The sequence below is a fragment of the Lepisosteus oculatus genome, unplaced genomic scaffold (assembly GCF_040954835.1).
Source record: "Lepisosteus oculatus isolate fLepOcu1 unplaced genomic scaffold, fLepOcu1.hap2 HAP2_SCAFFOLD_74, whole genome shotgun sequence".
NCBI lineage: Eukaryota > Metazoa > Chordata > Actinopteri > Semionotiformes > Lepisosteidae > Lepisosteus > Lepisosteus oculatus.
The window spans coordinates 422,357-437,500 of NW_027168298.1; the positions used below are offsets into that span (position 1 = coordinate 422,357).

The window sequence follows — 15,144 nt, forward strand, 5'->3', positions numbered from 1 at the left end:
CAGCTGTTTAGCTAGATTTAAGGCGAAACTAGATAGGACCTGAACTGCGTTCACAGACCCTCCTGTGTTAAGCTGGTTCGCTACCTTAGCTACTAAATCTACTTGCAGCTTCTCAATATCATCAAAGTTCAACTTTTCGATACCGCTCCAGTAACCAGGATTGTCGTCGCTAGAAATAGTACTTATAAGCGACTCCACTTCAGACATTTTAGCAGCCATTGTCATTACGTCAGAGAAACTTTAAGAGTATTACTTTTTTTCCTTTTACCAAAATACAGTATGGAATCTAAACACCCGAGCAGATGGATTTCCAATCAGCACACGTTACACTAAACGCTAGAAAACAGGGGGATTTCTTTACGCAGTTATCAGCACACCCGGTATTCGCGTATAAAAGCCACGGTGCTGTGCTGAACTTGAACTCACAGCAACATCAGTTATTCTGTGCGATTGAGTCTCATTTCATTCTAAACTCGCCCACCCAGGGACGCCATTAAATGTAGTGGTTTGATGGGTTTACTGAGACACTTATTAATTGTAGCAGTAATCACGAGGTTGTTCGTTGGGGCTTTTAGAAAATCAATCGCCAGAACAACTAACAACGCACACACACGGGTTCAATACACGAGATACATTTATTAATATAAATTGTGCACCAAACATATACTAGTCTGCCTGGATACGAGCGGCAGACCTTACTGTGAGGGTTATCAATATACAAGATATATAATCTCGAAGAGATGCAAACACAAAGAGATACACAACAGAGAATATATGTCAATATATATCGTTCGGTTACCAAATCGCTAATCAGTGTTATTACCCATTGTTACTCTAAACTCGGAAGTAAATACATTACTCATGAATTAAATTGATAACAACTTGTGTTGAGGTACAATTGAATTCTCGAGACGCAATGTAGAACATGGGGTTAACTTATCCACTGTGTATGGATTTGGAATTTCCCGGCACGAACACCAAACCAGCTGACAAGCTCTGTTGCAGCCTCTGTTCCAGCGGTTGTCCAATGGGCGTTGTGTCGGCGTCCTCTGGCTACCAGCCAACCAGTCAAGGTGCAGCTCGGAGTAGGACGGGCGGAGGAATCTGACTGCGGCGCGCAGGGCAGTCGTTGCTCCGAGGGGATCTACCAGCAGTCCGGCTGGCTAGTAGAAAGTCTCTATGCACAGAGTGTGACCGCGAGTCCTCACAAGTCACTCTTTTGCCTGGGAAGAAACTGGTTCGTTCCCGGTCCAGCGCTGCTTCTGAATAAGCTATTCAGGTTGTCGACGAGGGTCCAACTGTAGGCTGCCGTTGATCAAACAGAGCATTCACGTTAGTAGAATTCTGAGTACGTACGGGATGCTTGGCCTCGCGCTTAGAACAAAGTCCAAGTCCCTATGCAGACAACAGCAGTTGTCACGTGATTGTCTCTGAGGATGCGCGAAAATGGCCAAGGAGAGCCCCGATCTGAGCTTGCGCTCCCTTTTTGACCAAGACACAGATGTGTGCTGATTGGTTGAGAGTTTGGCGGGCATTGGAGACCCACGTGGTATTACCACGCCCTGCCAGTCCCTGATTGGTTGGTCAAGGTGAGATATAAGTCACTTACTCTTGACACTTAAGAATGCAGTCCAGATGTCCATTCAGCACTCCCTAGACAGATAGGCGCCAATGGATGACCATTGATCATGATAGCCAGGCTTAGCTAAGTGCATCCCTGTCTGGGAGCTGTTCCCTATCAAAAGAAAACAACTTAAATCAGTCTGCATGAATACTTTCTCTGTGGCTGCACCACAGAGATGGGGGGTGAGATGGGGCTTCATTTAGGACAGCATACCAACGCTTAATTCTGTCTTATTAACAAGCATTGCCGCTACACTTGTATCCCAACTTTTGCAACTCGCAACTGAAAACCCACTGAAGCTAAGCAGGTGTGAGCCAGGTCAGTACCAGGATGAGGGTGAGCTACAGGGAAAAACAAAGCTTCCAGCTGGAAGTGGTGTTAATGGGCGCTCACTCTGAGGTCTGTACGGGTCCCAATGTCCCAATATAGTGACGGAGAAGCTGTGTTGGAAAAAGGGCGCTGTCTTTTGGATGAGATGTAAAACCGAGGTCATAGTGCTCTGTGGTCATTAAAAATGACCACCAAAACCTTTGACAAAAGCTCTTGGTAATTGATGGTCTTCAATAATGCTTCTCCTTTAGGTACATTTTAAATCAGCTGAAAAATGCTGTGAAATGGGGGGGCACTTCAGGCCAGTGTAGGATTTGGGTTACAAGAACTATGAAACTGCACGAGAAAGCCCGTACACTGAATTACACGGCTTTCTATTCAAAGGACAAAAGAAATTCCCTGAGCTTGATTTTTTGCAGCACAGAGAGGACCACTGTTGTGAGGTCGGTTAGCTCAGTTGGTTAGATGGTGGTGCTAGTAACGCCAAGGTTGTGGGTTTGAGCCGCGTACGGGCCAGGTCCTTTTCTCCTCTCTTACCAAAGCTGTTAGGTTCCTTTCCGTGGTGAGATGGGTTGTCATGCAACGCTGCCACATAGCGCCGACAGACAAGAGTGTTGCGGGAGAAGAGAAATGTGTTTGAAGATTTAAGAGTGTCTTAGGTGCAGCCAAAATCAAGTGTCACAAATGCAAGTGGTTGGATTTCCATTGTTTAATATGGTAAAAATAAGCGGAAGTAATCTGCCGGTCCGGCACAGTCTGCCATGCTTTTGTCATTTACTGTAAAGTGGTATTGAACTGGGTGTCGAACTGGAGCCTCACCATTTGCATATGTGAGGCTCCAGTTATACATCGAGTGTCACATTAAATGACAAAAATGAAGAGAGTTAAAGCAGCTGGAGAGGTTTTCTTACAACTTTTGAGCTGACACAGTTTTGGAAAATGTTTCCTTCACGCTGCACTGTACAACATAGGCAGCCAAGAGTCTCCAAAACAAAACAGAATTGACAGATAGGAGAAAATTCCCACTCGTCCTGAAGTTCCCAAAATCAAGCACTGAGCGTAAACAAAGTGTCTAAGTAGCGTGGGAATGCTAACCCTAACCCTAGCGTAAAAAGATGAGTCAAAGTAACGTCTAATCGGATTAGTTTCCTTAGAGCTGGTTCAGAGTTTGCTGAAGAGTTTACCCAGTGGGCACTGATTCGTCGAATATACGTATATTCACGGCGAAAATACGGCTATACGTATATATACGTCGCCTCGACGTATAATCAAAGTCGAATTGCAACCGTAAAATCGACGACATTAATAAACGCATATATAACGTCGAAAACACATCTAACACAGTGCCTGAGGCTTTTTACTGTATGTATCGTGTGTGCCGCAACTAGGAGTATATGGCACTCTGCACAGTGTACGAAGTAAATTATTTTCGCAGTAATTAATTTACACGTGTATAATAAATATAGTAAATATAATAAATTAATTACTGCGAAAATTACTTCGTACACTGTGCAGAGTGCCGTATACTCCTAGGTAAGTTAGGTACATCTTTTTGCCCAAAACTGAAGGGGCGACATTCCTCCCTCCCCCCGTGATGCCAGGCCTGTCCCCATCCTATTCCATAATGTCATTATACTGTATATAATACCATACAACAGTGACCGATCCTTACTAACTGCATGCGTTAAAATTGCACATCAGCTCATAGCAGGGGGCACATAGCCGCGATGTATTATCAATGTTAAATTTCAACCATAATATCGACAACATTAATAAACGCATACGTTGAGAAAATATCGAACCCAGCATATTTTCCGGTTATATACCACAATGCATTGCTAGTATTCGTTGGTCACCATTTTGGACACGTTTTTCAAACGTAGAAGTATATCCGCAAATATCTCAGCAATCCTCTTTTGACGAGTAAGTATGAACAATAATAATACTATCTGAATACATACAGATCTTTCTTAATATTATTTTGATTAAAATAGTAAGTGAATAAGCAAAAAATGGCACATAAAAATAGTGGAGCTTTTTAAACGTCTGTACTTACTGCGCCCCATAAGAAATCGTTTGTCCCCATTCAAAAGAGGTTGTGCGATGTCCTGCAGCGTTCGCAAAGCAAACCTTTGACAGTTTGAAAAGAGGAATTTATTCTGCTTCCTGTGCGTGCAGTAGTTACAAAGTTGAACGTCTTTACACGATCTGCTGCAGTTTTCAGTGGGCGGGCGTTGTCAAATGGCTTGGAAAAACGCACTGTGTTTCGGCTCGGCAAACATCGTGAGCAGTGTCCTGCATGTTTTCTGTGTATAGCTGTCTTTTAACGCATACAGAATTCATTCGAAATGGGGAATGGTGTGAATGGGGAAGATGACACTAAATCGTTTTGCCGTTTCTCTATTCTTATTCTATGTTGTACTTTCAAACTTTGGGTACTCTTTAATTAGGACAGACTTTATTGCTCAACTTCTATGATGCAAGCCAAATTTTATACATTTATTTCAGCTTTGAGCTTAGTAAACCGTTCATTTTTTAGATTATACTAAAGAAGATATTAATCATCATTAATTTGGGAAGTAATATTATATAATTTTCTCCTAGCTGCGGTGCTGAAGTCCCGCCCTAAATCAGCAGAAAAAGAAATAAAGGAGCACGCAATGTGTTACTTGAAGAATGCATATGCAAGGCAGGGGGCCAGGAGATCTGGACACTGAAAATACTAGGTTTTTGGTTCTAACTGTTAGGACAATTACACAGGGTTTGCAAATAGTGGACAAAAATCGTCTTAACTTCCATTGTAATATTTTTTTTCTTGGAAATATAGAAGTTGTACATTTTAAAATGTATATTTGAATCAAAATGTGGTTTTGAGTTAGTGTGTTAATGTAATTAGTTTGTGTTTGCCGTTACTATACTGTATATTGCCATATTACCAGAATTTGTAGCTGAAGTTTAAGACTAGTTGTGTTTTTTATGATTATTGCCCATATGTTGATTGTTGATTGATTGTATACAATGTATAATTTGAAATACATATTTTTCAGGTGTGAAGGTGTATTTTCAGAATAAATTTCTAAACCAAATCATTGGGTTGATTTACTAGTTTCTACACCTGTAAAACCTAACTTTGATGTATAATAGACCTCTACCCATATACGTATAATAGACCTCTAAAGTTATCCGTATAATAGACCTCTAACCATATACATATAATAGACCTCTAAAGTTATCCATATAATAGACCTCTACCCATATACGTATAATAGACCTCTAAAGTTATCCGTATAATAGACCTCCAACCATATACGTAGACTAGTCCTCTAAAGTTATCCGGAACTCCAACCATATATGTATAATAGTCCTCTAAATTTATCCGTATAATAGAACTCCAACCATTTACGTATAATGAACATCTAATCATAGACGTATAATTGACGTATAACAATAGACGTATATTAGAATTTCATTCTAGACGAATTGCAGACCACATTTAGACGTCTAAGGTATGCGTTTAATAGACGTATATTATACGTCTTTTGCCCACTGGGTTACGTCTCAACAGAAACGCTCTTTAGCTCTTTCAGTGTTATGCAGAGAACAGCGTCTGTCGAGATCACTTTTGAGTCAGCGCGAAACGCCGTGTGCTGTCAGTTTGATTTCATATTGCTCGTAGCGGCGCCCGGCTTTTGTCTGTCAAACGTTAGGTTGCGCTTCTTCATGCTGCATCGTCGACATGAGTGGAGCTTTTTAAACGTCTGTACTTACTGCGCCCCATAAGAAATCGTTTGTCCCCGTTCAAAAGAGATTTTGCGATGTCCTGCAGCGTTCGCAAAGCAAACCTTTGACAGTTTGAAAAGAGGAATTTATTCTGCTTCCTGTGCGTGCAGTAGTTACAAAGTTGAACGTCTTTACACGATCTGCTGCAGTTTTCAGTGGGCGGGCTTTGTCAGATGGCTTGGAAAAACGCACTGTGTTTCGGCTCGGGAAACATCATGAGCAGTGTCCTGCATGTTTTCTGTGTATAGCTGTCTTTTGACGCATACAGAATTCATTCGAAATCATTGATTTCTCCAATTATCAAGGGTCCCTTAAAGGATGAGTCAAAGTAACCTCTAATCGGATTAGTTTCCTTAGAGCTGGTTCAGAGTTTGCTCAAGAGTTTACCTTTCACAGATGTGCAAAGAAGAATGTTGGGGGTGCACGCTTCAAGGTGCCTTACAGTGCGTTGTTTCCGACACAGTGTGGCCGGGTGTTTTCCGAGTTATCGCACGGATTGGGCACGCTCGCAAACCGTGAGCCGCAGGCGATGAGCCCGGAGCTGAACGGGCCCCACTGGCTCGTTTGTAAGGCCAGGTGTATTGCCAACCACGACCGGCAGGGCAGAGGCCTTGAAGGCGGCCTGGGCTCCTGCAGCTGTGCAGCCATGCATTCTGGTTTCTCTTCATCTCGTACAAATCTTTTGCCTTTTACTAAAGATTTCCGTGGAGAGGAGCATGAATGAGTTCCATGCAATTTTTGTGCTTCCCTGCCTTCGGGTGGGGCGCAGCCTGGCTGGTCAAAGAGAGAAAACAAAAACGCTCGCAATCGGTCTTGTTATGGCGATTGTGGCAGTCTGCTCCGCGAGTCCTCGGTCTCCGGCCGTCTGATTGGCGCTCTTTTCTTTGGGGGGTGGGAAGTGTCCGGCCGCAGGGGATCTTGGGACCTCGCTTTGCATAGCGGCTTCCCAGAGTGCGTCGTTTCCGGCACAGTGTGGCCGGGTGTTTTCCGAGTTATCGCACGGATTGGGCACGCTCGCAAGCCGTGAGCCGCAGGCGATGAGCCCCGAGCTGAACGGGCCCCACTGGCTCGTTTGTAAGATCTGCGGCAGATCGTGTAAAGACGTTCAACTTTGTAACTACTGCACGCACAGGAAGCAGAATAAATTCCTCTTTCAAACTGTCAAAGGTTTGCTTTGCGAACGCTGCAGGACATCGCACAATCTGTTTTGAACGGGGACAAACGATTTCTTATGAGGCGCAGTAAGTACAGACGTTTAAAAAGCTCCACTCATGCCGACGATGCAGCATGAAGAAGGGCAACCTAACGTTTGACAGACAAAAGCCGGGCGCCGCTACGAGCAATATGAAATCAAACTGACAGCACACGGCGTTTCGCGCTGACTCAAAAGTGATCTCGACAGACGCTGTTCTCTGCATAACGCTGAAAGAGCTAAAGAGTGTTTCTGTTGAGACGTAACAAGCTTGTTTCTTTCTACCATGATGTTACCATGACAAAATCTGTCTTTAAACACCTTGCTCAGTCTCTGACGAGACTGTCAAGAATTGCTTTCGCCGATTGTATTGCAAACCGGCGGAAGCGGGGTATTGGGAAAAGTTTTCAACTAGCAATAATCGCGCATCGGCTAAACCTCACAGGCTACGATACTGCCACTGCGCAAAGCTGACGGTTGCCAGGCAACCGCGTGGATCCTATGGAAATCGTTATCAATCGTCTCATGGCATGTCGTTGCTGTAACGCTTCATATTTGCGGCCGGACACTTCCCGCCCCCCAAAGAAAAGAGCACCAATCAGACAGGCGGAGACCGAGGACTCGCAGAGCAGACGGCCACAGTCGCAGTAATAAGAGTGATTGTGAGCGGTTTTGTTTTCTCTCTTTGACCAGCCCAGCTGCGCCCCACCCGAAGGCAGGAAAGCACAAAAATTGTATGGAACTCATTCATGCTCCTCTTCATGGAAATCTTTAGTAAAAGGCAAAAGATTTGTACGAGATGAAGAGAAACCAGAGTGCGTGGCTGGACAGCTGCAGGAGCCCAGGCTGCCTTCAAGGCCTCTGCCCTGCCGGTCGTGGTTGGCAATGCACCTGGCCTTACAAACGAGCCAGTGGGGCCCGTTCAGCTCCGGGCTCATCGCCTGCGGCTCTCGGCTTACCTGGCAGGGGAGATACCTTGATCAGCCTGTAGTTGGAGTAGTTGGATTGTTTTCTTGTTTTGTGGAAGCAGTGTTTGTTTTGCAGTTTGAGATGGCAACCTTTGGATCCCGCAAGAATGCTGTACGTTTTGAGCTTTTGGATGACCTCTTCATGGATCGTATGCAGTTCAGCAGAAAAGTGTTACAGAAGGAACTTGGCTTTGAACCTCGGCACTTGGATTTCATCTTTGCTCTCCCAGGTCAGAAAGCATTTGAGGTTGTATTTGGTACCTATCCTCTGTTTGAACAATGCGTGGATGTGTTTGAGGCAAAAAGAGGGAAAGTTCCTGCACTTGAGAAGATCAACTTGCAGCCTCTGACACAGAGAGAGAGGAAAACGGTGCATGTTGTTATGTTCTCGGAACTGGCAAAGACGGAGGACATTCACACCTGGCTTAACCAGTACTGCACCGTCCACCATGGAACTGAGGTTAGAGATGTTGACGGTATAAAAACAGGAGCAAGGAAATTCGAGGTTCGCTTACTACCGGACAATGTAAATGGAGGCTTAAGGCACCTGCCCTCTACAATCCGGCTGGGCGCCTGCAATGGCTATGTTTTTTATGTGGGACAACCAAAGGTGTGTCGGCGCTGTGGTGCTGTGGGACACCTGGCATCTTCCTGCACTGTGAAATGCTGCAAGACCTGTGGCAAACAGGGACATTTAGCCTCTGACTGTTCAATGCTGCCAAAGTGCAATTTATGTGGCTCGGAAGGACACGTTTTTAAGAACTGCCCTCACGCCTACGCCAATAAACTCAAAATGAGAAAGGATGAGGCAGTGCTTGTTTCAGCCAAACCGGCCCGAAAAGCCAAAGCAAACAACAAGTCAAACAAAGAACCCTTGTTGGACAAAGAGTCTCAGCCTCCAGCCAGGATCAGTCCTGCTGTGGCTCCGGGGCCGGTGGAAGAGAAATCCACTGCGCTCCCACAACCGCAGACTGCACCAGACAAGCACGAGGGTTTGAAAACCCCCGAGAACAGCGAGGACCCCTCCCCCACTCCTGCTCCTCAGAACGAGGGCCAGTGTGGGGCCCCCCGGTGGAGCGGGTCCAGCGACGATACCCAGGATTCAGCGGAGCTGCTTTTCTCAGACTCTGCAAGTGCTACAGATGCCCTCCTCTCCTCCATCCAGTCCATCACGGAGGATCTGCAACAGCTGGTGGGTGAGGGGGAAGAGGAGACTGGTGCATCGGCTGCACCCCTTTCCCCTCAGTGCTCCCAGGAGCTGGACTTGAGGAAAAGGAAAAATGACTCTGTTTTCTCCCCGAGCGAGGAGGAAGGAGAGAATGGCGATGGGGACAGCTGGAACCCCTCCACCCCTCCCTCTACCCCCTTCCTTGAAATGGACTCCGTGAATGCTTTTACTGCTGCCACCCTGATGAAGGCTCATTCAGAGGATGGCTGGCAGGAAATTGGTAAGAAGAAAAAGAAAAAGAAGAAGGTAACAGGTGAGACCGAAGAGAAATGTGTTTTGTAAAGACTGGTTCCACTTTCTTATGTAATATGGCTCTAAACATAATTTCTCTTAACACCAGAGGTATCAATGACGGAGTTAAATGTCAGTGTGTCTTTGATTACCTCCAGCAGAGAGAGGGAGATGTGTTGATGTTGCAGGAGTGTGCTTTAGCCTATCAAGAGAGGTATAAAAGCTTTGAAGATAGGTGGGATAAAGGGCCTTCTGTTTGGTCAGGGGACAATAACAACAGAGCCTCTGGCGTGGCCATTCTTTTCAAAGGATGGGCTTTCAAATTGAAAAGTATTCAGAGGGTCATAGATGGCAGGTTGCTGTGTGTGGATGTGGAATGGGGGACCGTTAACCTGCGGCTAATCAATGTGTATTGTCCTACTGACGTGGGAGGAAGGGTGGAGCTACTCAAGGCACTCTCTCCCCTATTGTTAAGTAGCACAGACGTGATAGTGGGAGGGGATTTTAATTGTATCTTAGAGCACACAGACAGGCAGTCTAGCTCTCCGATAAAATTGGATTCCAGCTCACTGGCCCTGCAAAACTTAGTTCAAGACTTTAAACTCTCAGACACATATAGATGTATATATCCCACAACAGCAGGATATGCATGGTCAGGGAGGAATAGCAGCTCCAGAATTGACTATTGCTTTGTCTCAGAGAGAGTGAAAGTTGTTGGGGTCACTCTTCAGCCTGTCTTCTTCTCAGATCATCAGGCTTTAGGGTGTAGAGTGGAACTCCAGGGCGGGACTGTCTTTGGCCCAGGCCTCTGGAAACTCAACACAAAGCTGCTAGAGAACGAGGGGGTAGTATCCCGCTACAAGGAGAAACTATCACAGTGGCTGTCCTTGCAGTGTCTGTACGGGTCAGTAGGAGAGTGGTGGGAGGAGGTGAAGATGAGGACAAAGACCTTTTTCATGGCTGAGGGAAGGAAGGCTGCTGCCAGACGGAGAGGAGTGCTAGCCAGGAAACAGAGGCAGCTGCAGCGTCTCTACACGATGCTGCACAGTGGCTTCGATGTGCTCGAGGATATCACCCTTTTAAAAAAGGACATCCGGAGCATAGCCGAAGAAAGTAGTCGAGGAGTGCTGTTAAGAGGCAGAGTGCAGTTCTTGGAAGAAAATGAGAAGTGTACTCGCTTCTTTTTCAGGAAAGTGGTAGGCTCCAAGTCTGTCATGGAAAGTGTAGTTGATGAGGAGGGACGAGAGAGAACAGAGCCGAGTGCTATCCTCTCCTGCACCAAGGCCTTCTACTCAAGACTGTACAGCTCTACAGAGGTAAAGGATGAAGAAATTCATTTTTTTACCTCAAAGCTAGAAAACGTTTTGAGTGAAAAGATAGGGAAGTACTTGAGAGGGATTTGACAGTAGAAGAGCTGAGACAGGCTATGGAGAGCTTACAGAAGGGGAAAACTCCAGGTGCTGACGGGCTCCCTAAAGAATTTTATTGCACCTTTTGGGATCTGCTTCAGGATCCGCTACTGGTCCTATTCGAGGAAAGATATAAGACAGAATTGCTGCCTGACTCCTTAAGAGAAGGCACTATCTCTCTCTTGTTTAAGAAAGGAGCAAAAAATGACATAAAGAACTGGAGACCCCTCAGCCTGTTAGGCGTGGACACTAAGATCCTGTCCAAAGCCCTTTTCCTGCACCTACAAAATGTAGTGGCCTCACTGGTAGGGAAAGAACAGACTTGTGGGATAGCAGGACGCCTGATGAGCGACAACCTGGCCTTGTTGAGGGATGTCTGTCTGTACTCTGAGGATCGCTCCCTCCCTCTTTGCATTTTAGGTGTAGACCTAGAAAAGGCCTTTGACCGCCTAAACCGGCAGTACTTAACATCGGGACTTGAGCACATGAAGTTTGGCCCCATCATGAGAAAGTGGATTAACCTGCTGTACACAGGTAGCAACAGCAGAGTCATGGTTAATGGCAATAGATCACGCCCCTTTGAAGTCTGTTCAGGGGTGAGGCAGGGCTGCCCATTATCCCCCTTGTTATGCGTTTTGGCTATGGAGCCCTTAGCCTGTGCCTTGCGCCAGGATCAGGCCATTAATGGGATACCAGTGCCTGGAAGTGGGGGAGGAGAGGTAAAGACATCTCTATACATGGATGACGTCACCCTGCTCCTCTCTGACAATGCCTCAATTAGCAGAGCTCTGCAGTGCTGTGATCGTTTCTCTTTGGCTTCCTCCGCAAAAATTAACAAATCTAAGAGTGAGATTTTTTATCAGAACTGGAGGGAGCCAAAAGAAGGACATGATCTCAGGCTGCAAGAGAAGAGAATTAAGGTCCTGGGGGTGTATTTTGGAGAAGAGATGGGAACAGTAAATTGGCAGAACAAATTGCCAATCTTAAACAAAAAACTGATGCAATGGAAGGACCGAGACCTCACCATGACAGGGAAGGTGCTGGTCATCAAAGCCGAGCTCTTGCCTGTCTTGAATTTTCTGGCTTCTACCTTCCCAATCCCACACCGTGTTGCGGCGGTGCTGAGGAGATTGATGTTTCAATTTCTATGGGGTGGGAAGCAGGAAAGACTCAGAAGGGAAATAATGTACAGGCCGCTACCCTCAGGGGGGAAGTCTGTCCCAGATATTGCTACGAAGCTGCTGTGCATTTTCCTGGCCTCTGTGCTGAGAGGCTTTGCAACAGCACCTGCAGCGCGTACCTGGACTTATTTTTCCAGGCTCTGGGTAGGTAGGGAGGTGTTCAGAGTGTGGGGTGTCAGACCCAAGCTGGACGTCCCACTCTCTGACACATGCCCTGCAATTTATGGGACAGTTAAAAGTTTTCTAAGATCTCACCCAATTGGCCATATTCCCCTCCGAGATGTCAGCGTCCAAAAACTGGAAGATTTCGTTGCACCCCAGAACAATAGGCAGACCCATGTGGGCATTTTAACATCAGCCCAAACAAGGAAGGTGTGGAAACACACATCCTCTAAGTTTCTGTGCAACATTCACAGAGATTTAGCCTGGAGTGTCGTCCACCAGTGCTTACCGGTACGAACTTTCTTGTACCGTAGGGGCCTCACCCCCAGCCCTCGCTGCGTTAGGGTGGGCTGCGGCGAGGAGGAGACTGTATCCCATCTCCTGTGGTCCTGCTTTTTTGCTAAGGCCTTCTGGGCACAGTTTGAAGATTGGTTGCTGGCTCTCTCGCCCCAATTTACCCTGACCGCTGCTTTCGTCATATACGGCATCTCTCCTGTCAAACTTCCTCCTGACGTGTTTGACAGGATCTGGGCCGTGGTGAACAGTGGGAAAGTTGCCCTGTGGAGAGTGAGGAACATGGGGCTGTTCAAAGGCATCGAGATCCCAGTCAAGGCAGCAGGTAGCCTGGCCCTGTTCATCACCCGAGAGAACTATTACCTCAGAGATCTGTGGAGAGAAGGGAGGGAGGAAGCAGAAAATCTGTGGGAAATAGAGAGCATAGGTCAATATCTCAAGAAACTGTGAAAAACATTATCAAGTTTAAGTAAAGAATGTGATTTGCACCAGAAAAAAAGAAAATTGTTGCTATGTAACTGTTACCATGTCAAAATGTAATGAGATGTGATCATATATACTGTTTTAAGTATGTATATGAATGTAAAGCTTTCTGATTTGTGATGTCCTGTATTTTTTTGTGAAAAGAAAATAAAGTTCTTAAAAATCGAAATCGGTTCACCCAGGGCGAGGCTCGGCCATTGCACTCCGGCTGTGCTGACCCCTGCGAATTCCCCAAATGTGGGAATCTCGACTGCATAATTTCTGGTAGTGGGGGACTGCGTTCGCGCTCTCCCCTGATGTGCTTGGTCCAAAATCAGATACGGGAGGGTTAGGACACCACGAGCTGCGTGGCTGCGGAAGGATCCCGGTTCAACAGGAGTGGACGCCGCTGCTGCTTTTAGTTAGGGGTCCGGAGAAGCATCTCAAGCTAGTTCCACTACTCCTTCCGGACGTTCATTCCCTTTTCAAAGTCAGTCGTTTTGCTGTAGTCTGCGTTCTTTAGGCTGATTATCGAGGTTAGCCTTTATTTGGTCATGGGGGGCCTCGGTACTGTATGCTGAGTCTAAAGACAGTTTCACCCGTTTTCTGATTGCTCGGTTCTGTACCAGTGCAGACATGTCAAACAGTGAATGGCTGTACCTCTATTGTATCCGTGCTCAATGAATGAAATCGGTAACAAATGAATATATGTCTAGTTATACGAAAAACGAGTGGTTTATCGACTCATCTTCATTTGCAGATTTAGAGGCAGCTTCGATATTCGTTTTACAGACGGGTTTTTTTTTTGGAATATGGGTCACACGCATGCCACAGCAACAAAACATCTCTAGAGATGAGGCTATAGATCACCTTTCCATCCTGCAGGTTTTCCTCCCAAAGCCTACGGCACCAACGGCGACCCCTGCTGGCCGGGAGAGCAAAAGCTTACAGCACCTGGTATTCCCAGGCAGTCTCCCATCCAAGTACTAACCAGGCCCGACGCTGCTTAGCTTCCGAGATCAGACGAGATCGGGCGTGTTCAGGGTGGTGTGGCCGTAAGCGAAAGCCTTGGCGCCTGACTCGCTACTTGAAGCTGTGTGTGGCGGGGGTTCCGTGCCCCCCCGAGCGGGACTGAAGGATCGTTCGTGTGCAACTCTTTGGAAAGGAGCTGCTTTCCAAATCGCATTGCGTGCCTGGATGTTGGCGAATGCGCTCCCTTGTGTTGGCTCGTCCCGCACTGGAGGAGGACAAACAATCTGCACGGAGGAGCACCAGGCAAGTCTTCACCAGACAAAAACCTCCAGTGCACAGCACTCTGGAAACATTTCGGGGCTTTCGCGTGTTTATTTCAGCACATAAAGCGCACCGGTCCAACACGTCGGCCGGGCGCGCGGCGCCTCCGCCCTCTTGTGGCCTTGCGGCGTCAGAGCAAGAGGCTCCTTCTCGCTGCCCTTCCGCTGTGTTGCAGGGCCCCGAGAGGGAACCCGGAGCGCCAACTTTGTTGGGGGCGGGGGACCGCGTTCGCGCTCTGCCCCCGGTCTCTTGCGCGAGTACTAAATCTCACGGACAGGGGGGCCTCGTCATTGATTGTTACAGGTAAGACGGGGATTAGGAGGAGACCCCGACTGATGGGTAAAGGGGAGCACTAACACCAGAGGGACACCCCCGGCGTCTCTTTTTGAGAGACGCCCTGGGGTTTCCTAATGGCCAAGGAGGGTCGGGACCTCGGTTTGACGCCTCCCCCGAAGGACGGCGCCTGTTTGTGCAGCAGAGTGTCGCCATCAGGAGGCTGGGGCGTAAGAGAGCCACACAGCCCGCAGGGTGAGCGCTCCCTACTGGTCCCAGTCACACCTCTTGCAGGAGCAGCAGCAACCGGAGCTTTTCCGGGGTGGAATCTCCCATCCGGGTGCCGGCCAGGCTCACACCTGCTGGGCTGCCCCGGGGGTGAGCCCAGTCAAGAGTCGCAGGGCCAGATCTAGTCACCGGGGAGAAACGATACAAGTGAAGGATTGCTCGGCTCTCGGCACTTGAAAAGACCGACAAATGTCTCGTTCCCGCCGGAGCTGAATGTACCCGCATGTGTGGTGTCGTCTTCTTCCCCCGCCCCGCTGTGTTTGCTGTATTGTCTCTGAAGCCGGCCCCCCCGAGACGAGACGGGCTGTTCCTGTGCCCCAATTAACACTTTACAGGTGCCATTCCCCGGCATTGTGGCTATTGTCGGTGCTCACACGCGATAAGATAAGGCGGAGGAGAGCGGGGCATGCCCAGCGGCAGACATTCAAG

At 47.4% G+C, this 15,144-nt stretch overlaps 5 non-coding genes across 5 annotated transcripts; 2 read left to right on the forward strand and 3 right to left on the reverse strand.

Annotated features, from left to right (window-relative positions):
* The first annotated feature begins 6,382 nt into the window (after positions 1 to 6,382).
* LOC138234145 (U5 spliceosomal RNA) lies at positions 6,383 to 6,499 on the forward strand. The gene has a single exon (XR_011187841.1). It is a non-coding gene; the product is annotated as a U5 spliceosomal RNA (small nuclear RNA).
* Positions 6,500 to 7,256: 757 nt separating this feature from the next.
* LOC138234128 (U4 spliceosomal RNA) lies at positions 7,257 to 7,398 on the reverse strand. The gene has a single exon (XR_011187823.1). It is a non-coding gene; the product is annotated as a U4 spliceosomal RNA (small nuclear RNA).
* A 230-nt stretch (positions 7,399 to 7,628) lies between these two features.
* LOC138234152 (U5 spliceosomal RNA) lies at positions 7,629 to 7,745 on the reverse strand. Its single transcript, XR_011187848.1, has one exon. It is a non-coding gene; the product is annotated as a U5 spliceosomal RNA (small nuclear RNA).
* A 5,263-nt stretch (positions 7,746 to 13,008) lies between these two features.
* LOC138234217 (U1 spliceosomal RNA) lies at positions 13,009 to 13,178 on the forward strand. The gene has a single exon (XR_011187913.1). It is a non-coding gene; the product is annotated as a U1 spliceosomal RNA (small nuclear RNA).
* Positions 13,179 to 13,803: 625 nt separating this feature from the next.
* On the reverse strand, positions 13,804 to 13,922 carry LOC138234115 (5S ribosomal RNA). The gene has a single exon (XR_011187810.1). It is a non-coding gene; the product is annotated as a 5S ribosomal RNA (ribosomal RNA).
* Positions 13,923 to 15,144: the final 1,222 nt, after the last annotated feature.